This window comes from Pimephales promelas, chromosome 13 (genome assembly GCF_988280905.1).
Source record: "Pimephales promelas chromosome 13, fPimPro1.hap1.1, whole genome shotgun sequence".
Lineage (NCBI taxonomy): Eukaryota > Metazoa > Chordata > Actinopteri > Cypriniformes > Leuciscidae > Pimephales > Pimephales promelas.
The window spans coordinates 3,651,925-3,674,541 of record NC_142781.1 but is presented as its reverse complement, the minus strand read 5'-3'; the positions used below and the strand labels follow the sequence as shown (position 1 = coordinate 3,674,541).

At 42.9% G+C, this 22,617-nt stretch overlaps 1 long non-coding RNA gene and 15 other non-coding genes across 17 annotated transcripts; 9 read left to right on the top strand and 7 right to left on the bottom strand.

Annotated features, from left to right (window-relative positions):
- The first annotated feature begins 186 nt into the window (after window positions 1–186).
- Window positions 187–258, top strand: trnad-guc (transfer RNA aspartic acid (anticodon GUC)). Its single transcript has one exon. It is a non-coding gene; the product is annotated as a tRNA-Asp (tRNA).
- A 465-nt stretch (window positions 259–723) lies between these two features.
- On the bottom strand, window positions 724–839 carry LOC148974455 (U5 spliceosomal RNA). Its single transcript, XR_016146156.1, has one exon. It is a non-coding gene; the product is annotated as a U5 spliceosomal RNA (small nuclear RNA).
- Window positions 840–1,539: 700 nt separating this feature from the next.
- On the top strand, window positions 1,540–1,611 carry trnad-guc (transfer RNA aspartic acid (anticodon GUC)). The gene has a single exon. It is a non-coding gene; the product is annotated as a tRNA-Asp (tRNA).
- Window positions 1,612–4,449: 2,838 nt separating this feature from the next.
- trnad-guc (transfer RNA aspartic acid (anticodon GUC)) lies at window positions 4,450–4,521 on the top strand. Its single transcript has one exon. It is a non-coding gene; the product is annotated as a tRNA-Asp (tRNA).
- Window positions 4,522–4,986: 465 nt separating this feature from the next.
- On the bottom strand, window positions 4,987–5,102 carry LOC148974452 (U5 spliceosomal RNA). The gene has a single exon (XR_016146269.1). It is a non-coding gene; the product is annotated as a U5 spliceosomal RNA (small nuclear RNA).
- Window positions 5,103–8,119: 3,017 nt separating this feature from the next.
- On the top strand, window positions 8,120–8,191 carry trnad-guc (transfer RNA aspartic acid (anticodon GUC)). The gene has a single exon. It is a non-coding gene; the product is annotated as a tRNA-Asp (tRNA).
- Window positions 8,192–9,250: 1,059 nt separating this feature from the next.
- On the bottom strand, window positions 9,251–9,366 carry LOC148974450 (U5 spliceosomal RNA). Its single transcript, XR_016146155.1, has one exon. It is a non-coding gene; the product is annotated as a U5 spliceosomal RNA (small nuclear RNA).
- Window positions 9,367–10,700: 1,334 nt separating this feature from the next.
- Window positions 10,701–10,816, bottom strand: LOC148974449 (U5 spliceosomal RNA). Its single transcript, XR_016146138.1, has one exon. It is a non-coding gene; the product is annotated as a U5 spliceosomal RNA (small nuclear RNA).
- Window positions 10,817–11,297: 481 nt separating this feature from the next.
- On the top strand, window positions 11,298–11,369 carry trnad-guc (transfer RNA aspartic acid (anticodon GUC)). The gene has a single exon. It is a non-coding gene; the product is annotated as a tRNA-Asp (tRNA).
- A 465-nt stretch (window positions 11,370–11,834) lies between these two features.
- On the bottom strand, window positions 11,835–11,950 carry LOC148974447 (U5 spliceosomal RNA). Its single transcript, XR_016146154.1, has one exon. It is a non-coding gene; the product is annotated as a U5 spliceosomal RNA (small nuclear RNA).
- A 700-nt stretch (window positions 11,951–12,650) lies between these two features.
- On the top strand, window positions 12,651–12,722 carry trnad-guc (transfer RNA aspartic acid (anticodon GUC)). Its single transcript has one exon. It is a non-coding gene; the product is annotated as a tRNA-Asp (tRNA).
- A 1,210-nt stretch (window positions 12,723–13,932) lies between these two features.
- trnaa-ggc (transfer RNA alanine (anticodon GGC)) lies at window positions 13,933–14,004 on the top strand. Its single transcript has one exon. It is a non-coding gene; the product is annotated as a tRNA-Ala (tRNA).
- Window positions 14,005–15,560: 1,556 nt separating this feature from the next.
- On the top strand, window positions 15,561–15,632 carry trnad-guc (transfer RNA aspartic acid (anticodon GUC)). The gene has a single exon. It is a non-coding gene; the product is annotated as a tRNA-Asp (tRNA).
- Window positions 15,633–16,097: 465 nt separating this feature from the next.
- LOC148974443 (U5 spliceosomal RNA) lies at window positions 16,098–16,213 on the bottom strand. Its single transcript, XR_016146153.1, has one exon. It is a non-coding gene; the product is annotated as a U5 spliceosomal RNA (small nuclear RNA).
- Window positions 16,214–16,913: 700 nt separating this feature from the next.
- trnad-guc (transfer RNA aspartic acid (anticodon GUC)) lies at window positions 16,914–16,985 on the top strand. Its single transcript has one exon. It is a non-coding gene; the product is annotated as a tRNA-Asp (tRNA).
- Window positions 16,986–18,708: 1,723 nt separating this feature from the next.
- LOC148974441 (uncharacterized) lies at window positions 18,709–21,894 on the bottom strand. 2 transcript variants are annotated; one of them, XR_016145912.1, is made up of 3 exons: window positions 21,615–21,894; window positions 19,849–20,518; window positions 18,709–19,064 (listed from the first exon to the last, which is right to left on the bottom strand). It is a non-coding gene; the product is annotated as an uncharacterized LOC148974441 (long non-coding RNA). The 2 variants fall into 2 exon arrangements; XR_016145913.1 differs by lacking the exon at window positions 21,615–21,894 and having other exon boundaries at window positions 19,849–20,336; window positions 20,459–20,695.
- Window positions 21,895–22,617: the final 723 nt, after the last annotated feature.

The window sequence follows — 22,617 nt, the reverse complement described above, 5'->3', positions numbered from 1 at the left end:
TTCATATCCTTGGATTGCAGGTAGATTCCTCCACAGGAGAGGGAGAGCTCCTCTTCCTGCCCCTCTTGGCCAAAATGAAAGGCTTAGATAACAATAACTCCCATAAAGCATGTCCAGTATTAATTGACTTCTCAACGGCTGAGCATACAATGCCGTACCGCTCAGGGACACTGCTGTGACGACCGGTCCTCGTTAGTATAGTGGACAGTATCTCCGCCTGTCACGCGGAAGACCGGGGTTCGATTCCCCGACGGGGAGGCTTCTTCTTTACCACGGACAAACACCTTGTATGAGCTCATGCTCTGCCGTGGAAACTGCTGATAAAGCCAACCCTGCCGTTCAAGTCTCACCTGAGGGTGGTAAGCTAATTCTATTTGAAAGGTTTTACTTTCAAGATAGCATTTGCATTGGTTTGTAAAAGGTTGGTTTATGCATGTTTGACCTGAGTTTGTGTGGCATTTCCAGTGTTGCATTTCCAATCTGACCAGCAGGGGTCACCAGTGTGGCCTTCCGAATGCGTTGAAACAGTTAATCAATTTGCAAAGCAATCAGTTGAAAGCTTTGAAAAGCTTTGTTTCTCCCAACACTACCCTTTTGTGTTTCGTAAACCTTACAATCATTCTGCTGACCCAAGATTTGAAGTTGTGAACTGGGAAAGTGGCAATGGTTTGACCAAAACCCAGCTCCAAACAAAAAGTCTTCTGTTTTTGAACAAAGGCATTTAGCTCTACTGTGAGCAGAGCATCCAAAAATACCAATAACTCGCAAACGTTCCCCTCCACGGAAATCTTTAGTAAAAGGCGAAAGATTTATGCGTGAATGAAGAGAAACTCGAGCTGTAACCATGAGACGTTGGGACAATGTGCTATCACACACATGCCACCATGCTCAGCAAGGGTAATGTCTGGTGCAGGCTCCTCCCACCCAGCTTTTTGTCTTTTTTTGTTAAAAACAATAATATAGCCATTTCCATTAGAGGATGGAGCAAATGTAATAAGAATCTGCCCCATCACCAGATGACCGGCAAACCCTGTCTAAGAGGATGTCCCTGAATCCAGTAGTACGTGGAAGACCAGTGTCTAGAATTCGCTTGATATTTTAATGGAACTTTCTGGAGGCTAAATGAACAAACCCTTCATCTCCTTGGATTGCAGGTGGATTCCTCCACAGGAGAGGGAGAGGCATACAATGCCTTACCGCTCAGGGACACTGCTTTGACGACCGGTCCTCGTTAGTATAGTTAGTAAACCCTGTCTAAGAGGATGTCCCTGAATCCAGTAGTATGTGGAAGACCAGTGTCTAGAATTCGCATGAGGTTTTTAGGAACTTTCTGGAGGCTAAATGAACAAACCCTTTATCTCCTTGGATTGCAGGTGGATTCCTCCACAGGAGAGGGAAAGCTCCTCTTCCTGCCCCCCTTGGCCAAAATGAAAGGCTTAAATAACAATAACTCCCATAAAGCATGTCCAGTATTAATTGACTTCTCAACGGCTGAGCATACAATGCCGTACCGCTCAGGGACACTGCTGTGACGACCGGTCCTCGTTAGTATAGTGGACAGTATCTCCGCCTGTCACGCGGAAGACCGGGGTTCGATTCCCCGACGGGGAGGCTTCTTCTTTACCACGGACAAACACCTTGTATGAGCTCGTGCTCTGCCGTGGAAACTGCTGATAAAGCCAACCCTGCCGTTCAAGACTCACCTGAGGGTGGTAAGCTAATTCTATTTGAAAGGTTTTACTTTCAAGATAGCATTTGCATTGGTTTGTAATAGGTTGGTTTATGCATGTTTGACCTAAGTTTGTGTGGCATTTCCACTATTGCATTTCCAATCTGACTAGCAGGGTTCACCAGTGTGGCCATCCGAATGCGTTGAAACATTAGAGGATGGAGCAAATGTAATAAGAATCTGCCCCATCACCAGATGACCGGCAAACCCTGTCTAAGAGGATGTCCCTGAATCCAGTAGTACGTGGAAGACCAGTGTCTAGAATTCGCTTGATATTTTAATGGAACTTTCTGGAGGCTAAATGAAAAAACCCTTCATCTCCTTGGATTGCAGGTGGATTCCTCCACAGGAGAGGGAGAGGCACACAAAGCCGTACCGCTCAGGGACACTGCTTTGACGACCGGTCCTCGTTAGTATAGTGGACAGTATCTCCGCCTGTCACGCGGAAGACCGGGGTTCGATTCCCCGATGGGGAGGCTTCTTCTTTACCACGGACAAACACCTTGTATGAGCTCGTGCTCTGCCGTGGAAACTGCTGATAAAGCCAACCCTGCCGTTCAAGACTCACCTGAGGGTGGTAAGCTAATTCTATTTGAAAGGTTTTACTTTCAAGATAGCATTTGCATTGGTTTGTAAAAGTTTGGTTTATGCATGTTTGACCTAAGTTTGTGTGGCATTTCCACTATTGCATTTCCAATCTGACCAGCAGGGTTCACCAGTGTGGCCATCCGAATGCGTTGAAACATTAGAGGATGGAGCAAATGTAATAAGAATCTGCCCCATCACCAGATGACTGGCAAACCCTGTCTAAGAGGATGTCCCTGAATCCAGTAGTACGTGGAAGACCAGTGTCTAGAATTCGCATGAGATTTTTAGGAACTTTCTGGAGGCTAAATGAACAAACCCTTCATATCCTTGGATTGCAGGTGGATTCCTCCACAGGAGAGGGAGAGCTCCTCTTCCTGCCCCTCTTGGCCAAAATGAAAGGCTTAAATAACAATAACTCCCATAAAGCATGTCCAGTATTAATTGACTTCTCAACGGCTGAGCATACAATGCCGTACCGCTCAGGGACACTGCTGTGACGACCGGTCCTCGTTAGTATAGCGGACAGTATCTCTGCCTGTCACGCGGAAGACCGGGGTTCGATTCCCCGACGGGGAGGCTTCTTCTTTACCACGGACAAACACCTTGTATGAGCTCATGCTCTGCCGTGGAAACTGCTGATAAAGCCAACCCTGCCGTTCAAGTCTCACCTGAGGGTGGTAAGCTAATTCTATTTGAAAGGTTTTACTTTCAAGATAGCATTTGCATTGGTTTGTAAAAGGTTGGTTTATGCATGTTTGACCTAAGTTTGTGTGGCATTTCCACTATTGCATTTCCAATCTGACCAGCAGGGTTCACCAGTGTGGCCATCCGAATGCGTTGAAACATTAGAGGATGGAGCAAATGTAATAAGAATCTGCCCCATCACCAGATGACTGGCAAACCCTGTCTAAGAGGATGTCCCTGAATCCAGTAGTACGTGGAAGACCAGTGTCTGGAATTCGCATGAGATTTTTAGGAACTTTCTGGAGGCTAAATGAACAAACCCTTCATATCCTTGGATTGCAGGTAGATTCCTCCACAGGAAGGCTTCTTCTTTACCATGGACAAACACCTTGTATGAGCTCATGCTCTGCCGTGGAAACTACTGATAAAGCCAACCCTGCCGTTCAAGACTCACCTGAGGGTGGTAAGCTAATTCTATTTGAAAGGTTTTACTTTCAAGATAGCATTTGCATTGGTTTGTAAAAGGTTGGTTTATGCATGTTTGACCTAAGTTTGTGTGGCATTTCCACTGTTGCATTTCCAATCTGACCAGCAGGGTTCACCAGTGTGGCCATCCGAATGCGTTGAAACATTAGAGGATGGAGCAAATGTAATAAGAATCTGCCCCATCACCAGATGACCTGCAAACCCTGTCTAAGAGGATGTCCCTGAATCCAGTAGTACGTGGAAGACCAGTGTCTGGAATTCGCATGAGATTTTTAAGAACTTTCTGGAGGCTAAATGAACAAACCCTTCATCTCCTTGGATTGCAGGTAGATTCCTCCACAGGAATGCTTCTTCTTTACCACGGACAAACACCTTGGGTGAGCTCGTGCTCTGCCGTGGAAACTGCTGATAAAGCCAACCCTGCCGTTCAAGACTCACCTGAGGGTGGTAAGCTAATTCTATTTGAAAGGTTTTACTTTCAAGATAGCATTTGCATTGGTTTGTAAAAGTTTGGTTTATGCATGTTTGACCTAAGTTTGTGTGGCATTTCCACTATTGCATTTCCAATCTGACCAGCAGGGGTCACCAGTGTGGCCATCCGAATGCGTTGAAACATTAGAGGATGGAGCAAATGTAATAAGAATCTGCCCGATCACCAGATGACCGGCACACCCTGTCTAAGAGGATGTCCCTGAATCCAGTAGTACGTGGAAGACCAGTGTCTGGAATTCGCATGAGATTTTTAGGAACTTTCTGGAGGCTAAATGAACAAACCCTTCATATCCTTGGATTGCAGGTAGATTCCTCCACAGGAGAGGGAGAGCTCCTCTTCCTGCCCCTCTTGGCCAAAATGAAAGGCTTAGATAACAATAACTCCCATAAAGCATGTCCAGTATTAATTGACTTCTCAACGGCTGAGCATACAATGCCGTACCGCTCAGGGACACTGCTGTGACGACCGGTCCTCGTTAGTATAGTGGACAGTATCTCCGCCTGTCACGCGGAAGACCGGGGTTCGATTCCCCGACGGGGAGGCTTCTTCTTTACCACAGACAAACACCTTGTATGAGCTCATGCTCTGCCGTGAAAACTGCTGATAAAGCCAACCCTGCCGTTCAAGTCTCACCTGAGGGTGGTAAGCTAATTCTATTTGAAAGGTTTTACTTTCAAGATAGCATTTGCATTGGTTTGTAAAAGGTTGGTTTATGCATGTTTGACCTGAGTTTGTGTGGCATTTCCAGTGTTGCATTTCCAATCTGACCAGCAGGGGTCACCAGTGTGGCCTTCCGAATGCGTTGAAACAGTTAATCAATTTGCAAAGCAATCAGTTGAAAGCTTTGAAAAGCTTTGTTTCTCCCAACACTACCCTTTTGTGTTTCGTAAACCTTACAATCATTCTGCTGACCCAAGATTTGAAGTTGTGAACTGGGAAAGTGGCAATGGTTTGACCAAAACCCAGCTCCAAACAAAAAGTCTTCTGTTTTTGAACAAAGGCATTTAGCTCTACTGTGAGCAGAGCATCCAAAAATACCAATAACCCGCAAACGTTCCCCTCCACGGAAATCTTTAGTAAAAGGCGAAAGATTTATGCGTGAATGAAGAGAAACTCGAGCTGTAACCATGAGACGTTGGGACAATGTGCTATCACACACATGCCACCATGCTCAGCAAGGGTAATGTCTGGTGCAGGCTCCTCCCACCCAGCTTTTTGTCTTTTTTTGTTAAAAACAATAATATAGCCATTTCCATTAGAGGATGGAGCAAATGTAATAAGAATCTGCCCCATCACCAGATGACCGGCAAACCCTGTCTAAGAGGATGTCCCTGAATCCAGTAGTACGTGGAAGACCAGTGTCTAGAATTCGCTTGATATTTTAATGGAACTTTCTGGAGGCTAAATGAACAAACCCTTCATCTCCTTGGATTGCAGGTGGATTCCTCCACAGGAGAGGGAGAGGCATACAATGCCGTACCGCTCAGGGACACTGCTTTGACGACCGGTCCTCGTTAGTATAGTTAGTAAACCCTGTCTAAGAGGATGTCCCTGAATCCAGTAGTATGTGGAAGACCAGTGTCTAGAATTCGCATGAGGTTTTTAGGAACTTTCTGGAGGCTAAATGAACAAACCCTTTATCTCCTTGGATTGCAGGTGGATTCCTCCACAGGAGAGGGAAAGCTCCTCTTCCTGCCCCCCTTGGCCAAAATGAAAGGCTTAAATAACAATAACTCCCATAAAGCATGTCCAGTATTAATTGACTTCTCAACGGCTGAGCATACAATGCCGTACCGCTCAGGGACACTGCTGTGACGACCGGTCCTCGTTAGTATAGTGGACAGTATCTCCGCCTGTCACGCGGAAGACCGGGGTTCGATTCCCCGACGGGTAGGCTTCTTCTTTACCACGGACAAACACCTTGTATGAGCTCGTGCTCTGCCGTGGAAACTGCTGATAAAGCCAACCCTGCCGTTCAAGACTCACCTGAGGGTGGTAAGCTAATTCTATTTGAAAGGTTTTACTTTCAAGATAGCATTTGCATTGGTTTGTAATAGGTTGGTTTATGCATGTTTGACCTAAGTTTGTGTGGCATTTCCACTATTGCATTTCCAATCTGACCAGCAGGGTTCACCAGTGTGGCCATCCGAATGCGTTGAAACATTAGAGGATGGAGCAAATGTAATAAGAATCTGCCCCATCACCAGATGACCGGCAAACTCTGTCTAAGAGGATGTCCCTGAATCCAGTAGTACGTGGAAGACCAGTGTCTAGAATTCGCTTGATATTTTAATGGAACTTTCTGGAGGCTAAATGAAAAAACCCTTCATCTCCTTGGATTGCAGGTGGATTCCTCCACAGGAGAGGGAGAGCTCCTCTTCCTGCCCCTCTTGGCCAAAATGAAAGGCTTAAATAACAATAACTCCCATAAAGCATGTCCAGTATTAATTGACTTCTCAACGGCTGAGCATACAATGCCGTACCGCTCAGGGACACTGCTGTGACGACCGGTCCTCGTTAGTATAGCGGATAGTATCTCTGCCTGTCACGCGGAAGACCGGGGTTCGATTCCCCGACGGGGAGGCTTCTTCTTTACCACGGACAAACACCTTGTATGAGCTCATGCTCTGCCGTGGAAACTGCTGATAAAGCCAACCCTGCCGTTCAAGTCTCACCTGAGGGTGGTAAGCTAATTCTATTTGAAAGGTTTTACTTTCAAGATAGCATTTGCATTGGTTTGTAAAAGGTTGGTTTATGCATGTTTGACCTAAGTTTGTGTGGCATTTCCACTGTTGCATTTCCAATCTGACCAGCAGGGTTCACCAATGTGGCCATCCGAATGCGTTGAAACATTAGAGGATGGAGCAAATGTAATAAGAATCTGCCCGATCACCAGATGACCGGCACACCCTGTCTAAGAGGATGTCCCTGAATCCAGTAGTACGTGGAAGACCAGTGTCTGGAATTCGCATGAGATTTTTAGGAACTTTCTGGAGGCTAAATGAACAAACCCTTCATCTCCTTGGATTGCAGGTAGATTCCTCCACAAGAAGGCTTCTTCTTTACCATGGACAAACACCTTGTATGAGCTCATGCTCTGCCGTGGAAACTACTGATAAAGCCAACCCTGCCGTTCAAGACTCACCTGAGGGTGGTAAGCTAATTCTATTTGAAAGGTTTTACTTTCAAGATAGCATTTGCATTGGTTTGTAAAAGGTTGGTTTATGCATGTTTGACCTAAGTTTGTGTGGCATTTCCACTGTTGCATTTCCAATCTGACCAGCAGGGTTCACCAGTGTGGCCATCCGAATGCGTTGAAACATTAGAGGATGGAGCAAATGTAATAAGAATCTGCCCCATCACCAGATGACCTGCAAACCCTGTCTAAGAGGATGTCCCTGAATCCAGTAGTACGTGGAAGACCAGTGTCTGGAATTCGCATGAGATTTTTAAGAACTTTCTGGAGGCTAAATGAACAAACCCTTCATCTCCTTGGATTGCAGGTAGATTCCTCCACAGGAATGCTTCTTCTTTACCACGGACAAACACCTTGTATGAGCTCGTGCTCTGCCGTGGAAACTGCTGATAAAGCCAACCCTGCCGTTCAAGACTCACCTGAGGGTGGTAAGCTAATTCTATTTGAAAGGTTTTACTTTCAAGATAGCATTTGCATTGGTTTGTAAAAGTTTGGTTTATGCATGTTTGACCTAAGTTTGTGTGGCATTTCCACTATTGCATTTCCAATCTGACCAGCAGGGGTCACCAGTGTGGCCATCCGAATGCGTTGAAACATTAGAGGATGGAGCAAATGTAATAAGAATCTGCCCGATCACCAGATGACCGGCACACCCTGTCTAAGAGGATGTCCCTGAATCCAGTAGTACGTGGAAGACCAGTGTCTGGAATTCGCATGAGATTTTTAGGAACTTTCTGGAGGCTAAATGAACAAACCCTTCATATCCTTGGATTGCAGGTGGATTCCTCCACAGGAGAGGGAGAGCTCCTCTTCCTGCCCCTCTTGGCCAAAATGAAAGGCTTAGATAACAATAACTCCCATAAAGCATGTCCAGTATTAATTGACTTCTCAACGGCTGAGCATACAATGCCGTACCGCTCAGGGACACTGCTGTGACGACCGGTCCTCGTTAGTATAGTGGACAGTATCTCCGCCTGTCACGCGGAAGACCGGGGTTCGATTCCCCGACGGGGAGGCTTCTTCTTTACCACGGACAAACACCTTGTATGAGCTCGTGCTCTGCCGTGGAAACTGCTGATAAAGCCAACCCTGCCGTTCAAGACTCACCTGAGGGTGGTAAGCTAATTCTATTTGAAAGGTTTTACTTTCAAGATAGCATTTGCATTGGTTTGTAATAGGTTGGTTTATGCATGTTTGACCTAAGTTTGTGTGGCATTTCCACTATTGCATTTCCAATCTGACCAGCAGGGTTCACCAGTGTGGCCATCCGAATGCGTTGAAACATTAGAGGATGGAGCAAATGTAATAAGAATCTGCCCCATCACCAGATGACCGGCAAACCCTGTCTAAGAGGATGTCCCTGAATCCAGTAGTACGTGGAAGACCAGTGTCTAGAATTCGCTTGATATTTTAATGGAACTTTCTGGAGGCTAAATGAAAAAACCCTTCATCTCCTTGGATTGCAGGTGGATTCCTCCACAGGAGAGGGAGAGGCACACAAAGCCGTACCGCTCAGGGACACTGCTTTGACGACCGGTCCTCGTTAGTATAGTGGACAGTATCTCCGCCTGTCACGCGGAAGACCGGGGTTCGATTCCCCGATGGGGAGGCTTCTTCTTTACCACGGACAAACACCTTGTATGAGCTCGTGCTCTGCCGTGGAAACTGCTGATAAAGCCAACCCTGCCGTTCAAGACTCACCTGAGGGTGGTTAGTTAATTCTATTTGAAAGGTTTTACTTTCAAGATAGCATTTGCATTGGTTTGTAAAAGGTTGGTTTATGCATGTTTGACCTGAGTTTGTGTGGCATTTCCAGTGTTGCATTTCCAATCTGACCAGCAGGGGTCACCAGTGTGGCCTTCCGAATGCGTTGAAACAGTTAATCAATTTGCAAAGCAATCAGTTGAAAGCTTTGAAAAGCTTTGTTTCTCCCAACACTACCCTTTTGTGATTGGTAAACCTTACAATCATTCTGCTGACCCAAGATTTGAAGTTGTGAACTGGGAAAGTGGCAATGGTTTGACCACCATCCAGCTCCAAACAAAAAGTCTTCTGTTTTTGAACAAAGGCATTTAGCTCTACTGTGAGCAGAGCATCCAAAAATACCAATAACTCGCAAACGTTCCCCTCCACGGAAATCTTTAGTAAAAGGCGAAAGATTTATGCGTGAATGAAGAGAAACTCGAGCTGTAACCATGAGATGTTGGGACAATGTGCTATCACACACATGCCACCATGCTCAGCAAGGGTAATGTCTGGTGCAGGCTCCTCCCACCCAGCTTTTTGTCTTTTTTTGTTAAAAACAATAATATACGGTTGTTGAGTCGTGACGTAATCACGCTCTGATAATACTGTTTCCGGGTCCAAATGCTGGGTCCTCTCTATCTGCTTACCGCTTTTGCAGTGTCCCATGTTGTTTAAATAGATCGGAGTTAAAAAAAACAAGTGACAGATTCAACTGTCATTCTACCGCTTTCCCTGTGATGAGAAAGAAAAGAGAAAATGGCTGCAGTTGATAAGGATGAGCTACACTAATCACCCTATTGGAGTTAAAAGAGTTTAAACCTTTTTTGACTGCCAAGGGTGCATCACTAAAGTAGGACGTGATTGTAAATAAATTAACAGGTTCCGCCATTGTAACGTTAATTAGATATGGACGAGCGGAGCGCTTGGACCCGGAAGAGGCTAAACGTCACGCGTGACATCAGACTTAACAACCGAATAGCCATTTCCATTAGAGGATGGAGCAAATGTAATAAGAATCTGCCCCATCACCAGATGACCGGCAAACCCTGTCTAAGAGGATGTCCCTGAATCCAGTAGTACGTGGAAGACCAGTGTCTAGAATTCGCTTGATATTTTAATGGAACTTTCTGGAGGCTAAATGAACAAACCCTTCATCTCCTTGGATTGCAGGTGGATTCCTCCACAGGAGAGGGAGAGGCATACAATGCCGTACCGCTCAGGGACACTTCTTTGACGACCGGTCCTCGTTAGTATAGTGGACAGTATCTCTGCCTGTCACGCGAAAGACCGGGGTTCGATTCCCCGACGGGGAGGCTTCTTCTTTACCACGGACAAACACCTTATATGAGCTCGAGCTCTGCCGTGGAAACTGCTGATAAAGCCAACCCTGCCGTTCAAGACTCACCTGAGGGTGGTTAGCTAATTCTATTTGAAAGGTTTTACTTTCAAGATAGCATTTGCATTGGCTTGTAAAAGGTTGGTTTATGCATGTTTGACCTGAGTTTGTGTGGCATTTCCAGTGTTGCATTTCCAATCTGACCAGCAGGGGTCACCAGTGTGGCCTTCCGAATGCGTTGAAACAGTTAATCAATTTGCAAAGCAATCAGTTGAAAGCTTTGAAAAGCTTTGTTTCTCCCAACACTACCCTTTTGTGATTGGTAAACCTTACAATCATTCTGCTGACCCAAGATTTTAAGTTGTTAACTGGGAAAGTGGCAATGGTTTGACCAAAACCCAGCTCCAAACAAAAAGTCTTCTGTTTTTGAACAAAGGCATTTAGCTCTACTGTGAGCAGAGCATCCAAAAATATCAATAACTCGCAAACGTTCCCCTCCACGGAAATCTTTAGTAAAAGGCGAAAGATTTATGCGTGAATGAAGAGAAACTCGAGCTGTAACCATGAGACGTTGGGACAATGTGCTATCACACACATGCCACCATGCTCAGCAAGGGTAATGTCTGGTGCAGGCTCCTCCCACCCAGCTTTTTGTCTTTTTTTTGTTAAAAACAATAATATAGCCATTTCCATTAGAGGATGGAGCAAATGTAATAAGAATCTGCCCCATCACCAGATGACCGGCAAACCCTGTCTAAGAGGATGTCCCTGAATCCAGTAGTACGTGGAAGACCAGTGTCTAGAATTCGCATGAGGTTTTTAGGAACTTTCTGGAGGCTAAATGAACAAACCCTTCATCTCCTTGGATTGCAGGTGGATTCCTCCACAGGAGAGGGAGAGCTCCTCTTCCTGCCCCCCTTGGCCAAAATGAAAGGCTTAAATAACAATAACTCCCATAAAGCATGTCCAGTATTAATTGACTTCTCAACGGCTGAGCATACAATGCCGTACCGCTCAGGGACACTGCTGTGACAACCGGTCCTCGTTAGTATAGTGGACAGTATCTCCGCCTGTCACGCGGAAGACCGGGGTTCGATTCCCCGACGGGGAGGCTTCTTCTTTACCACGGACAAACACCTTGTATGAGCTCATGCTCTGCCGTGGAAACTGCTGATAAAGCCAACCCTGCCGTTCAAGTCTCACCTGAGGGTGGTAAGCTAATTCTATTTGAAAGGTTTTACTTTCAAGATAGCATTTGCATTGGTTTGTAAAAGGTTGGTTTATGCATGTTTGACCTGAGTTTGTGTGGCATTTCCAGTGTTGCATTTCCAATCTGACCAGCAGGGGTCACCAGTGTGGCCTTCCGAATGCGTTGAAACAGTTAATCAATTTGCAAAGCAATCAGTTGAAAGCTTTGAAAAGCTTTGTTTCTCCCAACACTACCCTTTTGTGTTTCGTAAACCTTACAATCATTCTGCTGACCCAAGATTTGAAGTTGTGAACTGGGAAAGTGGCAATGGTTTGACCAAAACCCAGCTCCAAACAAAAAGTCTTCTGTTTTTGAACAAAGGCATTTAGCTCTACTGTGAGCAGAGCATCCAAAAATACCAATAACTCGCAAACGTTCCCCTCCACGGAAATCTTTAGTAAAAGGCGAAAGATTTATGCGTGAATGAAGAGAAACTCGAGCTGTAACCATGAGACGTTGGGACAATGTGCTATCACACACATGCCACCATGCTCAGCAAGGGTAATGTCTGGTGCAGGCTCCTCCCACCCAGCTTTTTGTCTTTTTTTGTTAAAAACAATAATATAGCCATTTCCATTAGAGGATGGAGCAAATGTAATAAGAATCTGCCCCATCACCAGATGACCGGCAAACCCTGTCTAAGAGGATGTCCCTGAATCCAGTAGTACGTGGAAGACCAGTGTCTAGAATTCGCTTGATATTTTAATGGAACTTTCTGGAGGCTAAATGAACAAACCCTTCATCTCCTTGGATTGCAGGTGGATTCCTCCACAGGAGAGGGAGAGGCATACAATGCCGTACCGCTCAGGGACACTGCTTTGACGACCGGTCCTCGTTAGTATAGTTAGTAAACCCTGTCTAAGAGGATGTCCCTGAATCCAGTAGTATGTGGAAGACCAGTGTCTAGAATTCGCATGAGGTTTTTAGGAACTTTCTGGAGGCTAAATGAACAAACCCTTTATCTCCTTGGATTGCAGGTGGATTCCTCCACAGGAGAGGGAAAGCTCCTCTTCCTGCCCCCCTTGGCCAAAATGAAAGGCTTAAATAACAATAACTCCCATAAAGCATGTCCAGTATTAATTGACTTCTCAACGGCTGAGCATACAATGCCGTACCGCTCAGGGACACTGCTGTGACGACCGGTCCTCGTTAGTATAGTGGACAGTATCTCCGCCTGTCACGCGGAAGACCGGGGTTCGATTCCCCGACGGGGAGGCTTCTTCTTTACCACGGACAAACACCTTGTATGAGCTCGTGCTCTGCCGTGGAAACTGCTGATAAAGCCAACCCTGCCGTTCAAGACTCACCTGAGGGTGGTAAGCTAATTCTATTTGAAAGGTTTTACTTTCAAGATAGCATTTGCATTGGTTTGTAATAGGTTGGTTTATGCATGTTTGACCTAAGTTTGTGTGGCATTTCCACTATTGCATTTCCAATCTGACTAGCAGGGTTCACCAGTGTGGCCATCCGAATGCGTTGAAACATTAGAGGATGGAGCAAATGTAATAAGAATCTGCCCCATCACCAGATGACCGGCAAACCCTGTCTAAGAGGATGTCCCTGAATCCAGTAGTACGTGGAAGACCAGTGTCTAGAATTCGCTTGATATTTTAATGGAACTTTCTGGAGGCTAAATGAAAAAACCCTTCATCTCCTTGGATTGCAGGTGGATTCCTCCACAGGAGAGGGAGAGGCACACAAAGCCGTACCGCTCAGGGACACTGCTTTGACGACCGGTCCTCGTTAGTATAGTGGACAGTATCTCCGCCTGTCACGCGGAAGACCGGGGTTCGATTCCCCGATGGGGAGGCTTCTTCTTTACCACGGACAAACACCTTGTATGAGCTCGTGCTCTGCCGTGGAAACTGCTGATAAAGCCAACCCTGCCGTTCAAGACTCACCTGAGGGTGGTAAGCTAATTCTATTTGAAAGGTTTTACTTTCAAGATAGCATTTGCATTGGTTTGTAAAAGTTTGGTTTATGCATGTTTGACCTAAGTTTGTGTGGCATTTCCACTATTGCATTTCCAATCTGACCAGCAGGGTTCACCAGTGTGGCCATCCGAATGCGTTGAAACATTAGAGGATGGAGCAAATGTAATAAGAATCTGCCCCATCACCAGATGACTGGCAAACCCTGTCTAAGAGGATGTCCCTGAATCCAGTAGTACGTGGAAGACCAGTGTCTAGAATTCGTATGAGATTTTTAGGAACTTTCTGGAGGCTAAATGAACAAACCCTTCATATCCTTGGATTGCAGGTGGATTCCTCCACAGGAGAGGGAGAGCTCCTCTTCCTGCCCCTCTTGGCCAAAATGAAAGGCTTAAATAACAATAACTCCCATAAAGCATGTCCAGTATTAATTGACTTCTCAACGGCTGAGCATACAATGCCGTACCGCTCAGGGACACTGCTGTGACGACCGGTCCTCGTTAGTATAGCGGACAGTATCTCTGCCTGGCACGCGGAAGACCGGGGTTCGATTCCCCGACGGGGAGGCTTCTTCTTTACCACGGACAAACACCTTGTATGAGCTCATGCTCTGCCGTGGAAACTGCTGATAAAGCCAACCCTGCCGTTCAAGTCTCACCTGAGGGTGGTAAGCTAATTCTATTTGAAAGGTTTTACTTTCAAGATAGCATTTGCATTGGTTTGTAAAAGGTTGGTTTATGCATGTTTGACCTAAGTTTGTGTGGCATTTCCACTATTGCATTTCCAATCTGACCAGCAGGGTTCACCAGTGTGGCCATCCGAATGCGTTGAAACATTAGAGGATGGAGCAAATGTAATAAGAATCTGCCCCATCACCAGATGACTGGCAAACCCTGTCTAAGAGGATGTCCCTGAATCCAGTAGTACGTGGAAGACCAGTGTCTGGAATTCGCATGAGATTTTTAGGAACTTTCTGGAGGCTAAATGAACAAACCCTTCATATCCTTGGATTGCAGGTAGATTCCTCCACAGGAAGGCTTCTTCTTTACCATGGACAAACACCTTGTATGAGCTCATGCTCTGCCGTGGAAACTACTGATAAAGCCAACCCTGCCGTTCAAGACTCACCTGAGGGTGGTAAGCTAATTCTATTTGAAAGGTTTTACTTTCAAGATAGCATTTGCATTGGTTTGTAAAAGGTTGGTTTATGCATGTTTGACCTAAGTTTGTGTGGCATTTCCACTGTTGCATTTCCAATCTGACCAGCAGGGTTCACCAGTGTGGCCATCCGAATGCGTTGAAACATTAGAGGATGGAGCAAATGTAATAAGAATCTGCCCCATCACCAGATGACCTGCAAACCCTGTCTAAGAGGATGTCCCTGAATCCAGTAGTACGTGGAAGACCAGTGTCTGGAATTCGCATGAGATTTTTAAGAACTTTCTGGAGGCTAAATGAACAAACCCTTCATCTCCTTGGATTGCAGGTAGATTCCTCCACAGGAATGCTTCTTCTTTACCACGGACAAACACCTTGGGTGAGCTCGTGCTCTGCCGTGGAAACTGCTGATAAAGCCAACCCTGCCGTTCAAGACTCACCTGAGGGTGGTAAGCTAATTCTATTTGAAAGGTTTTACTTTCAAGATAGCATTTGCATTGGTTTGTAAAAGTTTGGTTTATGCATGTTTGACCTAAGTTTGTGTGGCATTTCCACTATTGCATTTCCAATCTGACCAGCAGGGGTCACCAGTGTGGCCATCCGAATGCGTTGAAACATTAGAGGATGGAGCAAATGTAATAAGAATCTGCCCGATCACCAGATGACCGGCACACCCTGTCTAAGAGGATGTCCCTGAATCCAGTAGTACGTGGAAGACCAGTGTCTGGAATTCGCATGAGATTTTTAGGAACTTTCTGGAGGCTAAATGAACAAACCCTTCATATCCTTGGATTGCAGGTAGATTCCTCCACAGGAGAGGGAGAGCTCCTCTTCCTGCCCCTCTTGGCCAAAATGAAAGGCTTAGATAACAATAACTCCCATAAAGCATGTCCAGTATTAATTGACTTCTCAACGGCTGAGCATACAATGCCGTACCGCTCAGGGACACTGCTGTGACGACCGGTCCTCGTTAGTATAGTGGACAGTATCTCCGCCTGTCACGCGGAAGACCGGGGTTCGATTCCCCGACGGGGAGGCTTCTTCTTTACCACGGACAAACACCTTGTATGAGCTCATGCTCTGCCGTGAAAACTGCTGATAAAGCCAACCCTGCCGTTCAAGTCTCACCTGAGGGTGGTAAGCTAATTCTATTTGAAAGGTTTTACTTTCAAGATAGCATTTGCATTGGTTTGTAAAAGGTTGGTTTATGCATGTTTGACCTGAGTTTGTGTGGCATTTCCAGTGTTGCATTTCCAATCTGACCAGCAGGGGTCACCAGTGTGGCCTTCCGAATGCGTTGAAACAGTTAATCAATTTGCAAAGCAATCAGTTGAAAGCTTTGAAAAGCTTTGTTTCTCCCAACACTACCCTTTTGTGTTTCGTAAACCTTACAATCATTCTGCTGACCCAAGATTTGAAGTTGTGAACTGGGAAAGTGGCAATGGTTTGACCAAAACCCAGCTCCAAACAAAAAGTCTTCTGTTTTTGAACAAAGGCATTTAGCTCTACTGTGAGCAGAGCATCCAAAAATACCAATAACTCGCAAACGTTCCCCTCCACGGAAATCTTTAGTAAAAGGCGAAAGATTTATGCGTGAATGAAGAGAAACTCGAGCTGTAACCATGAGACGTTGGGACAATGTGCTATCACACACATGCCACCATGCTCAGCAAGGGTAATGTCTGGTGCAGGCTCCTCCCACCCAGCTTTTTGTCTTTTTTTGTTAAAAACAATAATATAGCCATTTCCATTAGAGGATGGAGCAAATGTAATAAGAATCTGCCCCATCACCAGATGACCGGCAAACCCTGTCTAAGAGGATGTCCCTGAATCCAGTAGTACGTGGAAGACCAGTGTCTAGAATTCGCTTGATATTTTAATGGAACTTTCTGGAGGCTAAATGAACAAACCCTTCATCTCCTTGGATTGCAGGTGGATTCCTCCACAGGAGAGGGAGAGGCATACAATGCCGTACCGCTCAGGGACACTGCTTTGACGACCGGTCCTCGTTAGTATAGTTAGTAAACCCTGTCTAAGAGGATGTCCCTGAATCCAGTAGTATGTGGAAGACCAGTGTCTAGAATTCGCATGAGGTTTTTAGGAACTTTCTGGAGGCTAAATGAACAAACCCTTTATCTCCTTGGATTGCAGGTGGATTCCTCCACAGGAGAGGGAAAGCTCCTCTTCCTGCCCCCCTTGGCCAAAATGAAAGGCTTAAATAACAATAAATCCCATAAAGCATGTCCAGTATTAATTGACTTCTCAACGGCTGAGCATACAATGCCGTACCGCTCAGGGACACTGCTGTGACGACCGGTCCTCGTTAGTATAGTGGACAGTATCTCCGCCTGTCACGCGGAAGACCGGGGTTCGATTCCCCGACGGGGAGGCTTCTTCTTTACCACGGACAAACACCTTGTATGAGCTCGTGCTCTGCCGTGGAAACTGCTGATAAAGCCAACCCTGCCGTTCAAGACTCACCTGAGGGTGGTAAGCTAATTCTATTTGAAAGGTTTTACTTTCAAGATAGCATTTGCATTGGTTTGTAATAGGTTGGTTTATGCATGTTTGACCTAAGTTTGTGTGGCATTTCCACTATTGCATTTCCAATCTGACCAGCAGGGTTCACCAGTGTGGCCATCCGAATGCGTTGAAACATTAGAGGATGGAGCAAATGTAATAAGAATCTGCCCCATCACCAGATGACCGGCAAACCCTGTCTAAGAGGATGTCCCTGAATCCAGTAGTACGTGGAAGACCAGTGTCTAGAATTCGCTTGATATTTTAATGGAACTTTCTGGAGGCTAAATGAAAAAACCCTTCATCTCCTTGGATTGCAGGTGGATTCCTCCACAGGAGAGGGAGAGGCACACAAAGCCGTACCGCTCAGGGACACTGCTTTGACGACCGGTCCTCGTTAGTATAGTGGACAGTATCTCCGCCTGTCACGCGGAAGACCGGGGTTCGATTCCCCGATGGGGAGGCTTCTTCTTTACCACGGACAAACACCTTGTATGAGCTCGTGCTCTGCCGTGGAAACTGCTGATAAAGCCAACCCTGCCGTTCAAGACTCACCTGAGGGTGGTAAGCTAATTCTATTTGAAAGGTTTTACTTTCAAGATAGCATTTGCATTGGTTTGTAAAAGTTTGGTTTATGCATGTTTGACCTAAGTTTGTGTGGCATTTCCACTATTGCATTTCCAATCTGACCAGCAGGGTTCACCAGTGTGGCCATCCGAATGCGTTGAAACATTAGAGGATGGAGCAAATGTAATAAGAATCTGCCCCATCACCAGATGACTGGCAAACCCTGTCTAAGAGGATGTCCCTGAATCCAGTAGTACGTGGAAGACCAGTGTCTAGAATTCGCATGAGATTTTTAGGAACTTTCTGGAGGCTAAATGAACAAACCCTTCATATCCTTGGATTGCAGGTGGATTCCTCCACAGGAGAGGGAGAGCTCCTCTTCCTGCCCCTCTTGGCCAAAATGAAAGGCTTAAATAACAATAACTCCCATAAAGCATGTCCAGTATTAATTGACTTCTCAACGGCTGAGCATACAATGCCGTACCGCTCAGGGACACTGCTGTGACGACCGGTCCTCGTTAGTATAGCGGATAGTATCTCTGCCTGTCACGCGCGGGCCAGTCGCGCGTAGGTGTAGAGCGCTGCCAGCCAATAGGAACGCAGGAAATTTCAGGGAGGCGGGCCAGAAAAAATACACAAAATCATAGGTTCGAGTCCCGTCTCGACCACAAATATCATATATTGTATCTAGATTAAAAAATGATTACAAATTCATGTCAAGTACGATTTACATATAATAAACTAAATTTTTTCTGAAAATAGAATAAAACTTTTAAGATTTGTTTTTGTGTAGGATGTACGAAATGTCCAATTATCTCAATAAACATTTAAATTATAATAGGGTATAGTTCTCTTTTAATATAGAAAATATTTGAATGTGAATAATTGTAAAGAACATTTTGATAATGTTTTATACCTTTATTTTTTTTTAGAGAGATTTTCACATTATATTTCTTTAACTATGCACAAAAATCCAATATATATATATGAAAAACAACCAGTAAACACCAAATAGTAAGTTTATCATTTTATTTATAATACAATAATATACATATTATTATGTAAAACTGAAAAAGGTACTGTATTAAATACTTATAGATTAAAAAACAATAACATGAATAATAACAATAATAATAACAACATAAAGCTGGGGAAAAAACAAGATTTAAAAAAATAACAAATAATTATGTACAATGTTTAATTAACAGTTATTAAGTTTACACATCTGACCAAGATAAAATAATGCAAGTCAATAAAATTAACTTTAAAAACACACCAAATTGCAATGCAAACAAGGACTAAACTGTTTGATTTTAATGGACAATGGAAAGAAATTTAACAATTTAAAATTATAGATTAAATAACAGCAATAATAATATGGCTGTGGAGAAAATGAAAAAAAAAACAAGAACATTTTTAAAAGTAAATAATTATGTACAGTGTTTAATAGTAACAATACTTAATATTTAGTGTTTTTTCAAATCTGAGCAAGATAAAATAATGCTAGTCAATAAATGAACTTAAAAAATACAATGCAATGCAATAAAATACAATACTTTTGTAATTTTAATGAACATCCATATATATATATATATATATATATATATACAGTGGTGTGAATAAGTGTTTGCATGGTTTTACTTCAGTTAGCCTAATAGCTGGTTTGATTTGCATTGAAAGATGATCTTATGGTAAGTACTACCCCATGCCAATCTCTAGGTGTGGTGGAAGGTGTGTGATGATGTGGGGATATTTTAATTCCAAAGGCCAAGGGAACTTTATCAGGATGCATATTATCCTGGATCCATTAAATAACTGGCTTTTAAAAATAAAAATCAGCCTGACTCTATGGGAATTTAACATAGGGGTGCCCTGACTTATGCACCCTGTATTTTGAGGAAAAACATTTATTTATTTATGATACATTATTCATTCACAAAGAAAATTTGTGTCCTTAAAGGTTGGAGTTTTCCTCATTTTTCTAATTAAGGCATTAAGATCAATATCAAAAAGATTATTTTTATTCCTCTTTTTAGGCAACTTTAGCATGGGGGCAAACACTTATTCACACCACTGTATATATATATTAAAAGTGCATTAATATGTATAATATTGTATATGCGTGAATAACACATTTAATACACGTGTGTAATGCACGTCTTTACTTTTGTGTTCAAGTAGCTGGGAACAGGGGTTTCAGTGAGTGCAGACAGCATTGGTGCAGGTGTAGAGGCTGATTGTGCTGCGTGAGATGGTGCAAAGCCGATGTTGTTGGAGGAGCTGCAAGGAAAAGCACAGGGAGGAAATTAAAAACTGAATGTACATATGTATTTGATTGTCTTGACTACATTAAATGACTAATCATTATTTATTCTTTTATTCTATTTATTCTGTTATTTGTTCTAGTAATGCACATTCTGATAATGTTCAAATGCTTGTAAGTAAATAGTCAATTTTTTCACAACAAATAACAGTTTAGCATGCATACAATTCATGAAGTGCACCCACCTTCACCACTGGTATATTCAAACCTTAACAGTAGTTAGAACAAAAGAACATGGAGGATAAGTATGTAATTGAATAAGCCTCAAAAATGGATGTGTAAAGTAACCTGTTGTAAATAAGACTGTGGATCCTGTGGCTGCAGATGAGCCTAAAAATTACGCATTATAATTTGAATGGTTTCTCTCCAGTATGTTCAATTTTTATTCCAATTTTATAAGAATTTGACATGGGTATATATAACACACATGACAAGATACTTGATTTACTTACTCAGCTGTGTGAGATATTTTGTTGGAGAAAAACTTTCCAGTTCTTCTTCCTCCTCCATTACTATAAAATAAATAAAATAAAAAAATATAAAAATATATATGCAGAAATGTATGCATGTATATATAAAAAGTTAACAAGTTTAACTAATTAAAAATGTTAAATTGTACTATTAAATTGCACACATATATCTATTTGTTCATAATTTAAATGTAATATGTGTGTGTGATATTAATTGCAATATAGGAGGACCAAACCTGCAGAAATTAAACATTAATAAGTAAAAAAAAAAGATACATTTGATAATAGGAAAATAAATAAAGGAATAAATGACTTGATAAAATAAATATGATTTATTCTTAATCAAAATCATTTTTGTATTTTTTTCCCTTCCCTTTCTGCTTTTATTTATGTGTTAATTAATATTTATATTTGGTAAGCAAGACCAACCAACCTAATTATCATGCACATCAATAAATGAAATACTGTAAAAATAGATATAAAACTAAAGAAAGAAAATTTAAATAAATAAAGGTTAAAACAAATATATCTGGAAATAAAAACAAATTGGAATAAATAAATATATATATTAATATAATATATTAATAATATATAAATATATATATTATATAAATAAATATATAATTAAATGAATGCATAAATAAATATAAGAATAAACTGAACAAAGAAATAAAATAATAAATAAATACAATTAAAACGAATACAAATACATTAAAATATAAAAGCAAAAAATGATATATTTGGGGGAAATTATACAAAAATATATTTGATTAAAATGTTATCATAATTATTTTATCAAGTCGTTTATTCCTTTATGTATTTTCCTATTATCACATTTAATTTTATTTATTTATTTATTTATTCATTCATTCATTTATTTATTTATTCATTCATTCATTTTTAACTGCAGGTTTGGTCCTCCATACTACTGCACATTACATCTTTCTGCAATGTTAACTTATATTTTAAACATAGTTAGAGATTATGATGAAACATTCACCTTTACAAACAAAGATACTCTTATAAAATAGCTGTTTCTTATCGTCACAATCCATTCAACACGATAACAATACGATTACATGACAATACATGCAATTTAAATGATAAAATATTTGAATAATAAAGTATATGCACTCACCTGAGTTAAAGTCTGTCTGCAGGTAGTTTAGACAAAACGAAACAAGTTTGCTGACAAGTCGGTAAACAAATATCTCTCCGGTAATAAAACGGGTTGACAGATGACGCTTCGCTTTTTAAATTCCCCGCCACGGAAAAGCGAAACAGCGCCGGGAAGTCTACGTGTGGCCAAAAGTAGATTGCATCCGTAGTGTTAAGCACTACCATAGAGAATGAATGGGAAAAGTTAAGGGAAGTTAAGCTTAACCATTTTCGGCTCCCGCGCGGAAGACCGGGGTTCGATTCCCCGACGGGGAGGCTTCTTCTTTACCACGGACAAAAACCTTGTATGAGCTCATGCTCTGCCGTGGAAACTGCCGATAAAGCCAACCCTGCCGTTCAAGTCTCACCTGAGGGTGGTAAGCTAATTCTATTTGAAAGGTTTTACTTTCAAGATAGCATTTGCATTGGTTTGTAAAAGGTTGGTTTATGCATGTTTGACCTAAGTTTGTGTGGCATTTCCACTGTTGCATTTCCAATCTGACCAGCAGGGTTCACCAATGTGGCCATCCGAATGCGTTGAAACATTAGAGGATGGAGCAAATGTAATAAGAATCTGCCCGATCACCAGATGACCGGCACACCCTGTCTAAGAGGATGTCCCTGAATCCAGTAGTACGTGGAAGACCAGTGTCTGGAATTCGCATGAGATTTTTAGGAACTTTCTGGAGGCTAAATGAACAAACCCTTCATCTCCTTGGATTGCAGGTAGATTCCTCCACAGGAAGGCTTCTTCTTTACCATGGACAAACACCTTGTATGAGCTCGTGCTCTGCCGTGGAAACTGCTGATAAAGCCAACCCTGCCGTTCAAGACTCACCTGAGGGTGGTAAGCTAATTCTATTTGAAAGGTTTTACTTTCAAGATAGCATTTGCATTGGTTTGTAAAAGTTTGGTTTATGCATGTTTGACCTAAGTTTGTGTGGCATTTCCACTATTGCATTTCCAATCTGACCAGCAGGGGT